The sequence below is a fragment of the Hyla sarda genome, unplaced genomic scaffold, assembly GCF_029499605.1.
Source record: "Hyla sarda isolate aHylSar1 unplaced genomic scaffold, aHylSar1.hap1 scaffold_826, whole genome shotgun sequence".
Taxonomy (NCBI): Eukaryota; Metazoa; Chordata; class Amphibia; order Anura; family Hylidae; genus Hyla; species Hyla sarda.
Window position 1 is genome coordinate 5,413 of NW_026610853.1, and position 15,278 is coordinate 20,690.

Sequence of the window (15,278 nt, forward strand, 5' to 3'; positions counted from 1 at the left end):
AAGCCCCTCAGTGTTGAAACAGAAGGAGAAGACAGCAAGCAAGCTTCCAGACGAGCAATCTCCAATCGAAGTTCCCGAGAGCGACTCAGAGCATTACGCTTAAGACCAGCGCCCAAAGCAATGCAATGGCCGCGGATCACAGACTTGTGAACTTCCCAAAGGATAGCCTGCGAGGACACTGAGCCTTCATTAGTGGCAAAGTAGTCAGTAATACACCGCTGAATCGACTCTCGGGAAGGTAACGTTTTAAGGAGGGAGTCATTCAATCTCCAATGACAAGATCTCAGAGAGGAAGGGGAAGAGGAGAAAGAGAGGAGAACTGGACAGTGGTCAGACCAAGAAATAGGATCCAGAGAGGTATCAGAGAGCATGCGCACCATCGGAAGATTCCCAAAAAAAAAGTCAATACGCGTATGCAACTTGTGTGGGTGCGAATAAAAACTAAAAGAGCGCTCCGTCGGGTGGCCAATCCTCCACAAATCGTAGAGCGAGGAGTTACGGATGAGACGCCGAAAAATTGAGGCAAAACGCAGCTGCGCAGGCACAGGGGGAGCGCCGGTGACTGAATGGCGGTCCAAGGAGGGGGAAAAGATGAGGTTAAAATCTCCACCCACTAACCATGCTGACGGGGGATACCTCTGGAGTTTAGTAAGGACCCTACGCAGAAAAGGAACTTGCGAAGTGTTAGGAGCATAGACATTACAAAGCAAAAGGGAGACCCCGCCCAGGGAACCCTCCAGTATGACATACCTCCCCTTAGGATCAAGAAGAGAGGAAGAGACTTGTAATGGGCAGGACCTAGACACCAAAATAGCTACCCCCGCCCTCTTCCTATCCATGGTAGCCGAGTAACGTTTGAAGGACTTATAAGGGATTACATACAGGAATACATAGGGGATAATAGTATTATAAGTGATAGCCAGCATGGGTTTACTAAGGATAGAAGTTGTCAAACCAATCTAATTTGCTTTTATGAAGAGGTGAGTAGAAGCCTTGACAGAGGAATGGCTGTGGATATAGTGTTTCTGGATTTTGCTAAAGCATTTGATACTGTCCCTCATAGACGTCTGACAGGTAAGTTAAGGTCTTTGGGTTTGGAAATTTTAGTTTGTAACTGGATTGAACACTGGCTCATGGATCGTACCCAGAGAGTGGCGGTCAATAATTCGTACTCTGATTGGTTCACGGTTATTAGTGGTGTACCCCAAGGTTCAGTACTGGGACCGCTGTTGTTTAATTTATTTATCAATGATATAGAGGATGGTATTAACAGCTCTGTTTCTATCTTTGCAGATGACACCAAGCTTTGTAGCACGGTACAGTCTATAGAGGATGTGCATAAGTTACAAGATGACTTGGATAGACTAAGTGTCTGGGCATCCACTTGGCAAATGAGGTTCAATGTGGATAAATGTAAAGTTATGCATCTGGGTACTAATAACCTGCATGCGTCATATGTCTTAGGGGGGGATTAAACTGGCAGAGTCACTGGTAGAGAAGGATCTGGGTGTACTTGTAGATCACAGACTACAGAATAGCATGCAATGTCAGGCTGCTGCTTCCAAAGCCAGCAGGATATTGTCATGTATCAAAAGAGGCATGGACTCAAGGGACAGGGACATAATACTCCCCCTTTATAAAGCATTGGTACGGCCTCACCTGGAGTATGCTGTTCAGTTTTGGTCGCCTGTACATAAAAGGGACACTGCGGAGCTGGAAAGGGTGCAGAGACGCGCAAATAAACTAATATGGGGCATAGAACATCTTAGCTATGAGGAGCGATTAAAGGAGTTACAATTGTTTAGTCTTGAGAAGAGACGTTTAAGGGGGGATATGATAAACGTATATAAGAATATTAATGGCCCATACAAAAAATATGGAGAAAAACTGTTCCAGGTTAAACCCCCCCAAAGGACGAGGGGGCACTCCCTCCGTCTGGAGAAGAAAAACTTTAGTCTCAAGGGGCGACACGCCTTCTTTACCATGAGAACTGTGAACTTATGGAACAGTCTACCTCAGGAACTGGTCACAGCAGGAAAAATTAACAGCTTTAAAACAGGATTAGATACATTCCTGGAACAAAATAACATTAATGCTTATGAAGAAATATAAAATCCCATCCCTTCCCCAATATCGCGCCACACCCCTACCCCTTAATTCCCTGGTTGAACTTGATGGACATATGTCTTTTTTCGAACGTACTAACTATGTTACTATGTTACTATGATGCCGCTGTTGGGGGTGATTTGACTGGTGTTGCTGCATTCCGCATGGAGGGGGTTCTTCGGGTCCAGCCTCCTGTCGTCGATGGTAGCCGAGTCCGTGATGTCCGAAGCCGTCCCGCAGCTGGAGTTACGGCCGCTGGTCCAGAGCCGGTAAGGTCGGGTGAGTACACCACTGTCTCCACTGCTGCGGGTTCAGGGGGGGTGGGGGGGTTGGAGGGTTTGCAATATTTCGTAGATGGGTTGCAAGCGTTGCTGCGCAGTAGCGGGTTGTCTGCGGGTGGGTCGCCGGTACCTGTGTGGGGCGCAGCGACTTTGTCCAAGGGGCTGGTGGATATAGTCGGGGTCCTGGGGTTGCTCGGGCGAGCTCACCCCCGGTGGTGGGGGCGTCGGGATCCGGTGGGGGGGTTCGTTTGGCTGCTTCTGCTCGGGGGGAGGTGTACGTGTGTTTCGAGGGCCCCTTGGGCGCGCACCTTAAGGCTGAGGTGCGGGAAAGGATTTGGAAGCGGGAGTGTGTGGATATTTTTTCGCTACTCCTGCTTGAAAAATTTAATCTGGACAGGGTTAGGCCGGATGAGTCGAAGCGTATGGAGAAGGTTGAGGAGGAGGAGGAGCGCCGGCGGTATCGGCTGATACCGCGGACCTTCTCCAACTGGCTTCAGGCGTTCGCTATTTTGGGCAGCGTTGTGGGAGAAAAGTCGCCGGAGCATTGCTCTGGTCTCTTTTGTTATTTGGACGCTGTTGGGGAGGCGTATTGGGTGTATGGGGGTTCGGCGTGGCTTTGGTACGATGAACAGTTTAGGCAGCGGATGGCGGTGCGCCATGATTTGAGGTGGGACCATAAGGACATAGGGCTGTGGATGCGGCTTATGGCGGCTCCACGCAGTGGGGGTGGCCTGCAGTCCTTTCGGGACAGCGCCGGAGGTGCAGGGCCGGGGTCAGGGTGTTTGCTGGCAATTCAATAAAGGGAATTGCAAGTTCGGAGCAGAGTGCCGTTTTAAGCACGAATGCTCCGGGTGCGGAGTGGGTGGCCACGGGCTGTCGCGCTGTTTCCGGCGAGGTAAAGGCAAATTGGGGGAGGTTGATGCGAAGAGGGGCGACCCCGGTGCAGGTGGCAAGGATGGAGCCTTTCCTCGCCAAGTACCCAAATAGGGCGGCGGCGGAATTTTTGAGGGCGGGGTTTACGGACGGATTCCGTATCACCTTTGAGGGGGTTCTGGATGGGAATGGGGAGGTTAGGAATTTGGTCTCGGCTCTTGTCCGGCCAGATTTGGTGGAGGAGAAACTGATGAAAGAGGTGTCTTTGGGTCGGATGGCTGGTCCTTTTGACTCGCCTCCGTTGGTGGGCCTAATAAGTTCCGCCTGTTTCACCACCTTTCACATCCTTCTGGAGGGTCGGTGAATGACGGCATTGACCCAGCTATCTGTGCTGTGACTTATACTTCTTTTGATGCGGCATTGGCGTGGGTCCGGAGGTACGGCCAGGGGGCCTTGTTGGCCAAGACGGACATTGAGGCCGCTTTTCGTCTGTTGCCGGTACACCCGGACAGTTTTGCGTTATTGGGGTGCTGTTTGGGAGGGCGTTTTTTTGTAGACATGTGTTTGCCCATGGGCTGCTCAGTTTCATGTGCGTTTTTTGAGCAGTTTAGCTCCTTTTTGGAGTGGGTGGTGCGGGTAGAGTCGGGTTTGGATTCGGTTTTGCACTACCTTGATGACTTCCTGATTTTGGGCCCGGCGGGGTCTAGGGTGTGTGCTATTTTACTACAGGAAATGGAGAGGGTGTCGGGCTGGTTTGGCGTTCCGTTGGCGCCTGACAAGACTGAGGGCCCGTCTACGTCGGTGAAGTTTTTGGGCATAGTGATCGACACTGTGGCCATGGAGTGCCGGCTGCCAGAAGATAAGCTGGGCGATCTGAGGGAGGAGGTGGCGAGGGCGTGTCGGGTTCGGAAGCTGCAGCTGCGGGAGGTCCAGTCTTTGCTGGGGCGTCTCAATTTTGTGTGCCGGATCATGCCTATGGGGAGGGTTTTTTGCAGACGTCTCGCGGCGGTCACGGTGGGTGTTTCTCGGCCTAATCACTATGTGCGGTTGCCGGTGGGGTTGCGTGAGGACCTGAGGGTGTGGCAGGATTTTTTGGGTCGGTATAATGGGCGCTCTGTGGTGATGGGGAGGCCGGTATCGAGCGTTGACCTGGATCTGTATACCTATGCGGCTGGGGCCTGCGGGTTTGGGGCTTACCTTCAGGGTCAGTGGTGTGTGGAGGTATGACGGGAGACTGGGCTGACTAGGAACCTTGCATTCCTGGAATTGTTCCCGATCGTGGTTGCAGTGTTTGTATGGGGGGAGCTGTTTCGCAATAGGAATGTGTGCTTCCATTGTGACAACCTGGGGGTGGTTTTGGCTATCAACAACCAGACGGCGAGTCCTCCGCCAGTGGTCACGTTGCTGAGGCGATTAGTGTTGAGGGTGCTAGAGCTTAATTCTCAGGTGGTGGCGTTGCATGCGCCAGGGGTGGATAATTCGGTGGCTGACGCTCTCTCTCGCTTACAGTGGGACCGTTTCCGGGAACTGGCGCCGGAGGCCGAGGTGACCGGCCTTCCGTGTCCGGAATGGCTGTGGCATCTGGTTTAGAGTTGGCGCTCGCTTTAGTCTGTCGGTCAGTAAGCCAGGCTACTTGGGCTTCTTATCGACGCTGGTGGTCGGACTGGGAGACGCTACTGGGACAGTTGTCGTTTATGGGCGCCCCTGCAGATTGGGAGGCGGCCCTATTGTATTATGTTGGTAGGCCGTTTTGCGAGGACGTGTCTCCGGCGGGGATTGGCCGTCGGATGTCGGCTTTTGCGTTCTGGTTCAAAGTTCGTGGTTTGCCGGACGTCTCTAAGTCGTTTTTGGTGCGTTAGGCACTGCGGGGGTTTCGGAGGGGGGCGGTGTCCAGGGATTCGAGGCGTCCGGTGACTTTTCCGCTTTTGTGTCGGTTGGGGACGGCGTTGGATGGGATTTCTATTTCGAATTACGAGCGTTGTTTGTTTTGATTGGCGTTTGTTTTGGCGTTTTTTGGGGCATTTCGGATGTTAGTTTGGAAGGTGGGGTTTTGCGTTCTTTGCTGCGCCGTTCCAAAACGGATCAGGAGGGTCGTGGGGTTACTGTGCGTTTGGCGGCCTTACGGGGCTCGGCTATGTGTCCGGTTTTTTGCTATGCGGCTTTTTTGGAGGTGAGGGTGGGGGTTGTGGGTCCTTTATTGGTACACGCAGACGGGAGTTTTTATTGCGTTTTCAATTCGTGTTTTTTTTTTTGGAAGTGTTTGGCGGTGGTGGGTTGTGTGGCACGGGATTATAGCTTGCATGCGTTCCGCATTGGGGCGGCTACCGAGGCGTCTCGTTGGGGCTTGGGACCCGAGATCATTAGGCGGATTGGGAAGTGGGAGTCAGAGAGGTTTCAGTTGTATGTTCGTCCTCATTTGCTGTGATTGTTGTGTGTTGGGGGAGTGCCGTTTGTATTTTGTTATTGTTTTTTGTCTTTCAGGTGGCGGCCCGGGACTTGTGCGGATTATCGGCCACTCCTATGTGGTGAGGGGTGGGGTGCGGGCTGGTGTTCGTCCAGCGGGCCGGCAGTTGGGCTTGACGAGTTCGACAGGTCAGGTCCACTGGTTGGGGAAGAGCGGAATGCGGAATTGTTGGCCAGGGTTCAGTTTTTTGTACACTTGGACAGAGCCCCCAACGACCTTGTCATACACCTAGGAGGGAATGATTTGGGTGTGAGGAGATCCCGGGATCTGACCTGGGACATCAAGCTGGACTTGATGCGATTGTGGTCGTCCTTTCCAGGCCTGATCATCGTGTGGTCTGAAATGGTGGCCAGGAGGAAATGGAGGCAGGCCAGGTCTGTGGTTGCCATTAATAGAGCACGGATTAAACTCAATAAGGTGGTGGGCAAATTCGTGGCCCGTAATGGGGGCCTGGTGGTGCGTCATAGAGAATTGGAGGGGAGCTCTTCGGAGTTCTTGGATGATGATGGCGTTCATCTGAATATTTTTGGTATGGATCTGTGGATCTTGGAGATTCGGGAGGTAGTGGAGCGAGCACTTAGTCTGTGGTGGAACGGGGACAAGTGAGGAGTCACTTGTCGCCATTGTGGCGGTGGCAGGAGAGAGACCTGGAGGTACAAGTGGATGGCATGGAGGTGATGGAATACAGTGTGGAGGTGGGCTGGGAGCGGTCCCAGCCCGATGGAAAATTCTGCAAGGGAACATGGGTTCCCAGGATTGTTGGGGGGGCCTGACAAAATGGTTCTCCTGTGCAGGCGCTAACGGCTAGGAGCAAGTGAGGCCCCATTCTAGCTTGGGCTCGGTAACAGTGCCTTCAGGTCCTCCTCCTGTGTTAGGGACATGTTAATTGGTTAACTTATGTTAAGAATGTTTTATTCAGGGCGTGACTGGACTCGCTAGAGAGAGGAAGCATGGTGTGAGAGCTCCCGCCGGACTGGACTGAAAACGGGCTAATGTGAAGGTTATGGGTGGTAGATCTCTTGCCAAACGGAAGAAGAAGCAACCTGCACCCACTGTGCCTCCTCTGAGCGGTATCGCCCGCTATTTCGCATCTCAGAAATCCGATCGGACCGACCAACCTGTGGTGCGGCCTTCAGACGCCATTCCCCAACAACAGCAGTGCGAGGCGGGGAGAAGGAGTGAGCAGGCGCTCCAAGCGGCGTCTGCAGCAAGTGACCCCGCTGACAGTGCAGCTCACACGGCCTGCAGACAGAGAGAGACCGGCGACAATACACAGGACTCTGCTCCGGGCTTTGACAACGCGCCGTGCGCGATACTGGAAGTAAGTGCCGCGCCTCCCTCCAGCACCAGTGCTCGGCTACCTCACCGCCTCCACTGCTGCCATCTCCTGCTGCGCCACAGCGTCCGGCACAGACCTGTGCCGTCCAGCACCCGGTCACCTACTGGTGCGGAACTGCACTTAACTTAGAGACTCCTTCCCCACTTACCTCCACATCCCTACCTGAGTGCTTATCAGACCACCAATGCCCGGGCATCAACCCGCTAAGAAGCTAGGCCCTGCCATACAGCCTATATCCACCAACCTCTATGTGACACAGATAGGGATGGGATCCTCACAGTCTACTGATGACAACCCAGTAGGGCAGTCTGCAATACCTGCCTCCCCGGCTCCTGACCACAGCTTGATGCCACAACCTGAACATCAGGTACTTCCTGCACCTGAATTTCGCCAGGGCTTGCAGCCTGAGTCCCCAACTCCCAATAATACATCACCCGACACAATAGCCTCCTCCATGGCTGCCGGTCCTGCCGCAATGAATCCACAGGCTGCTGGCCCCTCGCCATCCTTGCCGTCTCCTGCCACTGGCCAACACGTTTCACGTGAGATCCAGTATACGAATCCTGCATCTATGACACCTTTATTACCTACCTGCCAGGACTCGGGGAATGCCCAACAGTCACAAGATGGCTATTGGAGGCTGGTTGAGAAACGACATAAATCGCAAGGGACTTTACGTACACCACCTGTACGCGGAGCGGCTGCGCCACCCCAGCTACCTGTGCTCCCAGAAAAGGTTCCTGGCCCTCCGGCATGCGACATAACTGACTGGGCCAATGAAATGTACTCTGATGGCTCCAACTCTGATAGAGACTCTCAAGACTCATCTGTGGATAGTGACGCCCCTGAGTACTGGGGTAAAAGTCCCCCTGCAAAGAAAAAATTATTCAAGACCCTGATGAAAGTGAGACATAATAAACGCCGTTCCCGTGACCATTCATCCTCTGAGGACTCTCATACTCCAACGGAGGATGCCCCTCATAGGTCTGCACCCTCTAGACAGCAGATGCCAGCCATAACTGCCACGCTTCAGTCACATGTTCCGCCTCCTACCTTTCCACTTACTCCTGAGATGGCGCTCTCGACATTGCAGGGACACCCTGAATTGCAAGCACTCTTGACCCTGATCCCCACTAAAGCTGACTTGGCAACGCTGGCGACCGATCTCAAACTTGCTTGGAACCGTGACCTGGAACCCGTTAAGGCTGAGGTGTCTAACTTACATAAGAAGGTCCAGAGACTGGAGGATTTTTGCTCTACTACTACAACCCACCTCCAGAAACTACAGGAAGCCACAGAGAAATTGACATTACAGCAAATCCACACAATTGATCACTTGGACGATCTTGATAATAGGAATCGGCGCAATAATCTTAGGATCAAGGGCCTTCCGGAAACAGTTCTACCTCAGAACTTGCCAGATACATTGCAACGTCTCTTTAATGAACTACTAAAGAAACCGCCGTATTCGAACATAGAACTGGATCGTGCTCACAGGGCTCTCAGAGCGAAACATCCTGATCCGAAAAAGCCCCGTGATGTTGTCTGCAGAGTGCATCATTTTCTCCAGAAAGAGGCAATCCTGAGAGGTGCTAGACAGGTTAAAAACCTTTCCTATAATGGTTCCCCTATACAGATATACCCAGATCTTTCTCTACGGACCCTCCGTTTGAGAGCCTCCTTGAAACCGTTGCTGACTCTGTTACAAAATGCTAAAATTGTTTACAGATGGGGCTTCCCCTTCTCTCTGAATGCAAAGTATGGATCCAATATCTCTACGCTCAAGAGACCGGAAGATTTGCCTGCCTTCCTTGAAGCCTTCCGTATCCCCCATGTCAGTCTGCCTGAGTGGGAAGCCTTGTTCTTATCTCCCCTTCCTGCTGCACCGCAAAACCGTCCTGATCGATCTCCGAGAGACCGTCCATCCGAGGTCACCACAAGTGTCCCGCTGCAGCAAAGATCGAAACGTAAAACCTGAGCTGCCTATCTGAGATATTAGTGTATTACCTCATATGTAGTTTAACACTGTCAAATGTGGTTGCATTATGTCACCGCAGATAGATTACTGATATTTCTTGTCTTTTATAGCTTGTCCTCATATGGTCACTGTTTCCTGGCCTGTTAGTCTTATATTCTTTACTTGTTTATTTTATGTCTCCTTTGCTCCCATGGTACCCACTCTTCCTAAATATAATTTACTACCTGCACACATAATGCCCATAACCTACCAACTACCATTGTTCCCCTAATTTAGTTGCTACTGTTGTCACACTTAGCCCGTTTCATACTCGCCTCATCCCCTTAAGCGGGGATGAAGCTCTGACCTGTTACTCATAAGTCCAACCCAGGACCACTAAATGCTGTCCTTTCTGGCTTGTCTATCACGTTACCCCACTAGTATGTACATCGGACTGGTTCCGTTGGTACCTCTGACCCTTATGGTCTATTCCTTTAGTCCCTTTGCTTCTGTGTCTGTGCAGAAGCTTCTCTTCCCTTGCTTTCCTCCCTTTTCCCTTCCTCCCCACTTACTTGTGCTCTCTTCTATACGCAGACTTGAATCCTCGGACACTTGCCTGACTGATGGGCTGGACCCTCCACCTGTCTACCAACGGTGTGGTGAATATTGGCATTTACACATTACATCTGATGGCGGTTGACCTTCACATTACTACCCTTAATGTCAAGGGTTTCAACACCCCCGAAAAGCGTGCCCAGACGTTGTTCTCCATTCATAAGCAAAGATCCCATATCATAGCTCTACAGGAAACACATTTTAAAAAAGGTCACCTCCCTACCATACCAACCAGGCACTACGATAAATGGATACATAGTGTTAACCCTGATTCCAGGACTAAGGGTGTATCCATAGTTTTTCACAGGACGCTTCCCATTACGATCCAGACCTCCCTAGTTGACACAGACGCTCGATTTGTCTTCGCCAATTGCCTCCTTGCGGGACGTAATCTGACGGTGGCCTCTATATACGCTCCGAACCATAACCAAATTCAGTTCTTACTGAAGACTTTGGAGAGACTCTCCTCCTTTGCCAGGGGTCAGATTCTCCTGTGTGGAGACTTTAACACACCTCTATTCCCTCAGGTGGACACCTCATCAGGACACTCATACATCTCTCATAGTAAACTCAGGGCCCTTAGGCATAAGCTACATCTATTACAGTTAATTGATACCTGGAGAGCCTTCCATCCACAAGGACGAGATTATACCTTCTTCTCACACCCTAGACAAACATACAGTAGAATAGACTACATTCTCTGTTCACACTCCCTCCTCCCCTCTTTTACTTCTGTTACGATTGGTGTTGTCTCTATGTCTGATCATGCCCCAGTTCAGGGTACATTTACGCTTCCGACCTTGGTCAAGCCACATGCCTCTTGGAAGCTTAATGAAGTGGGATCCGTCGTCACCGCTAATCAAGTGGGAAACATTGAAATGTGTCTTGAGGGGAGTTTTGATGAGGCATGGGGCTTGGCTGAAAAGGGAAGCCTCAGCTAAGCTGATGACATTATACCGAGAGCTGCACATCCTAGAGACACGGCACAAACAACACCAACAGGACTCAACTTACCGTGAACTTATCAGAGTCAGGAGTGATCTGTTAGAGACGCTCAACAAAAAACACTGCCACTATAGACAACTAACGGGTAGACTGTTCTACGAGTGGAGTAATAAATCGGGGAAGATGCTGGCGAGGGCCCTTAGGGCGACACGCTCGACCCTCTATGTCCCCTCCATTCGCACTCGATCAGGCACCCCTTCTTCCCTCACGCCGGAAATACTGGAAACTTTTCAGAAATATTATACAGACCTATATAACCTCCCTTAACCTACCGCTCTCTCCTCTCACACTGACACTCAACCCTCCTTACAGAATTACTTACATGAAACGGCATTGCCCATCCTAACTGCTGAATCTATCTCGGACTTGGAGGCTCAGTTCACCCCTGAGGAACTCCACCTGGCGATATCGGCCCTACCTGCTGGTAAAAGTCCGGGACCAGATGGCTATACTGCCAAGTTCTATAAGACCCTCAGGGATGACCTGTCCTCCACACTCCTGCTGACTTTTAATGCTATCTCATCTTCCTCCTTTTTGGGATCGACTCTGAGACAAATAGGTTTGGGCCCCCATATGTTTGCCAGAATCATGTCGCTGTATTCCTCACCCCAGGCTAGAATCAGAATCAATGGACAGCTGTCGGCTCCCTTTAGCATTCGCAACGGTACGAGGCAAGGCTGCCCATTATCACCTATCCTTTATGTCCTATGCATGGAGCACTTGCTCAATGCAATACGCTCGAATCCAGATATAAGAGGCCTCTCCTCTCCCTCGTGCAGTTGCAAATGCTCAGCGTTCGCTGACGATGTCCTTCTATTTCTCTCCTCCCCGCTCACTACCCTCCCTTCCCTCCTCTCCACCATAGCACAATATTCGGCTTATAGTAACTATAAACTGAACCCATCCAAAAGCGAAGCTTTGAATATCACACTGCCCTCCCAAATGATCACTCACATTTCTTTCACTTACCCTTTTAAATGGCAGAGGTCATCACTGAAATATCTTGGGATCCTAGTCCCTAGTGATCTGGCTAGCACTTTTCAATTAAATTTTCCCCCATTGTTCCACACCCTGAGAACTGACTTGTCGAAATGGGACAATAAAAACTTCTCATGGATTGGCAGGGTAAATATTTTTTAAATGAACATCCTACCCCGCTTACTCTATCTCTTTGCCTGTATCCCCTGTCATATCCCCCGTTCTTTCTTTAAGGACCTCTCTGCAATGCAGTCTCACTTTGTTTGGAGTAAGAAACATCCCCGCTTGGCAGGGAAGGTGCTTTATAGACGCAAGAGGGAGGGTGGCCTCGCACTGCCAGACTGCCTATCGTATTACAAGGCGATCATATTAGCCAGAATACTAGACTGCTACCACAGTCAGACTGCTAAGCAATGGGTTGTCTTTGAAAGAAATCTCTGTGGTGTGGATGCTAGGTCTACCTTGTGGACCAAAAGACTGCCCGCCCCCTTGCACCCACCTGACCATTTACCCCCGGTAACACATTCAATACTGCGAGCACATCAGTCCTACCTGAAAAATACATCTCACTATTTCCCGGATGGCCCCCTTATGCCCCTGTTTGGCAATGTGCTCTTCCCTCCAGCGCAGACTTCTGCCACTTTCTTAACGTGTAAAAAGTCTGATTATGTCCTATTCTCTTCCTTACTGCAACCCACAGGCTTGAAATCCCTCTACGACCTTTTGGGTGGAACTCAGCCTTCAACTATACATAGGTTCCAATATAGTTAACTTCTACACTTCTATAACACCAACAAAGCCGCACTCCGTCTTCATAGACAACTGACCCCCTTTGAAACCCTTTGTGCGGCCTCCGCTCCTGTCCCCCATGCAATTGGAACTCTCTATGCCCTGATCATAGGGGAACGCTCTGAAATTCCCCTGCCCTATCGAGTGGCATGGGAAAGGGAACTACAATGTTCTATTCCTGACAATGACTGGTCTCGTGCCCTGCTACATTGTCACAAATCTAGTATCTCATGCAAGGCACAAGAAACTAACTATAAAATCATCACGAGATGGTACAGAGTGCCGTCTCTTTTGGCGCAGATGTTCCCACAGGCTTCTGATGCATGTTGGAGGTGCGAACGCTCAAATGGGACAATGTCCCATATCTGGGTGACATGCCCGACATTGAATACGTTTTGGACACAAGTTTTATCTACCGTAAATAGGCTGACGACCCTTTCCATCGATAAGGACCCACGACCTATCCTCCTGTCCATATTCCCTAACACATGCCCCCGTCTGTCAGCCACTTTAGCACACTATTTACTTATCTCGGCTAGAGCTGTGATCCCTCGCCTTTGGAAATCTCCACTACCCCCGACCTACTCCTCATGGCTGAGGGAAGTTACCTATACTTGTAGGATGGAAGAACTCCGGGCAGACTCTACCCGACAGTTCGATAAATACCATGCTGTTTGGTCGCCTTGGCTATCCTATGTTGCCTTTCAGGAGTTCACTGATGATAACCTGGATCTGTCACCACGCACGCTCATCCCCCTCTGTCCAACTCCGCAATAGCTCACCCACAGTTGCTGTTTACTGCTTAGACAGGTGGAGAGGTTCAGTCCGAACAGGTAAGACTCTCTGCCATATTACACTAAGTCTGCTGCATCCTATCTCCCCCTCTTCGATTCTTCTACACCCCCCCCTCCTTCCTCTATCCCCCTGTATCTTTTCCTCTCTCTCCCTCCTCTCCTATCTTCCAGTTCCCTCTACCGATGTTGTGTTTCCTTTGTCTGTCCTGGTTCTCTGCTTCACTACTGGCGATGTTTGAATTTTCGCTAAAGTTATCGAATTTATACGTAGTTCTGAATCCTGTTAGCTACTCACAACCTCTGTTCTCTGGAGTTCATTTATGATGTGAGGCTCGGACTGCTGTAATGTTTAACTTCGCTGAGTGACTCCTTGTTTACTTGAGCCATGTGGGCTTTGTTGCCTGACCAGTGTAGACACTTCTCATGTTGTAATTTTCATTTTACCTTGTATGTTGAAAACCTTAATAAAACTTTACTTTGAAAAAAAAAAAAATATATGTTTTATTCAATGTTATGTATGATGTTCATACAAGGTTGCCTTACAATGTTTTATTGTTATTTATTGTTTGATATTTAATAAAGGGGCTGCTGTGGCCTTGTTACCACCAACACTGTGTCTGTCATGTTTAAGGTAAGGGATTCCTCGTTACAAAGGGGGCTTTTGGGGGTTGGTGGATGGTAGGCTTTAGCAGCTATAATATCCCCAAATCAAGGGTCCAGGCTGTAAAATAGAAGAACACCGGAGCAGCCAGATACACTGACTCTAAGGCTGAGCCTCATACTTCTACCGAAGCTGCAGAGTTATAGGGGAACTGTAAAAATGAAAGTACTACAACCCCCAGTGTGGTCAGTCTGTGCCCCCCTAAGGGTCAGGGTTGGAGGAGGCACAGGTTGAAAAGACACACTACATTGGGAGTTGTAGTACTGTAGTTGTTAAAGAAAAAAAATATGTTTTCATCATGTTGCCCATAGCAACCAATCAGATTACTTCTTTCATTCTTGAGAAGACCTCTGAAAAATAAAAGAAGTGATCTGATTGGTTGCTAAGAGCAACTGGACAACATTTCCTCTCCACAGGTACATTTCCCCGATTGTCTTCATATTTAGGATGAGAATCTACTGACAAAGTGAGTAGCCAACCATTTCTGGGCATAAAACTCTGTAAGAAACAGCAGTCTGGGGGCGTCTGTGGTGGACATGAAGGAAGGGGGGGGGGTCCAGGGAAATTGAGATTTGACGTCTGCAGCGAGCGCTTCTCACTGAGCGACGGGTCTCATCCCAGGTATTGCAGGGGGACCCCCCACGATCAGCTACTTATCCCATAACCCATGGATAGGGGATAAGTTAATTTTTGCCATAGTTCTCCTTTAATTGGCCAGAACACACCCAAAATCGGTCCCAGCCAAATATTGCTTCGTGTCCTGTCATTTCTCCCAGCTGTTCTTTTTCTACCTGCTTGTAAGGCATGCCTACACTCTCTAATTCCTTAAAGTGGTACTCCGCCCCTAGATATCTTATCCCCTACCTTAAGGATAGGACAAAAGATGACTGATCACTGGGACCCCCGCAATCTTCATGCAGCACCCGGCGTTCCAAATAATATATTAAGAACTCTGGGTTCTCGTGGTGCGGGTCGTGACCTCCCGCCACGCCCTTTCCATTTATGTCTATGGGAGGTGGTGTGATGTCACAAGAAGGTGTGGCATGATGTCACGAATCCCATCACAGGAACCAGTGATCTAAACATACTATTTAGAATTTTGGTTGCTGCATGGAGATTGCTGGGGTCCCAGCAGCAGGATCCCCTTGATCAGACATCTTATCCCCTATCCTTTACATAGGGGATAAGATATCTAGAGGCGGAGTACCCCTTTAAGGGACAGTTCATGTACCCAAAAGTTGATCCTTTGCAACCGTATGACCCCTAGCAAGTTCCCTGCATGAGTCCCATTCATCAGAAAAAGGCGTGTGCATGGAACTTGCTGGGTGTTCTACGTTTGCCTCATAAACTGCACCACCCAGCACCAGTTGCCTCTCTCTGCACCACATTATGCAGATCGTGCAGGAGAGCAGCTTT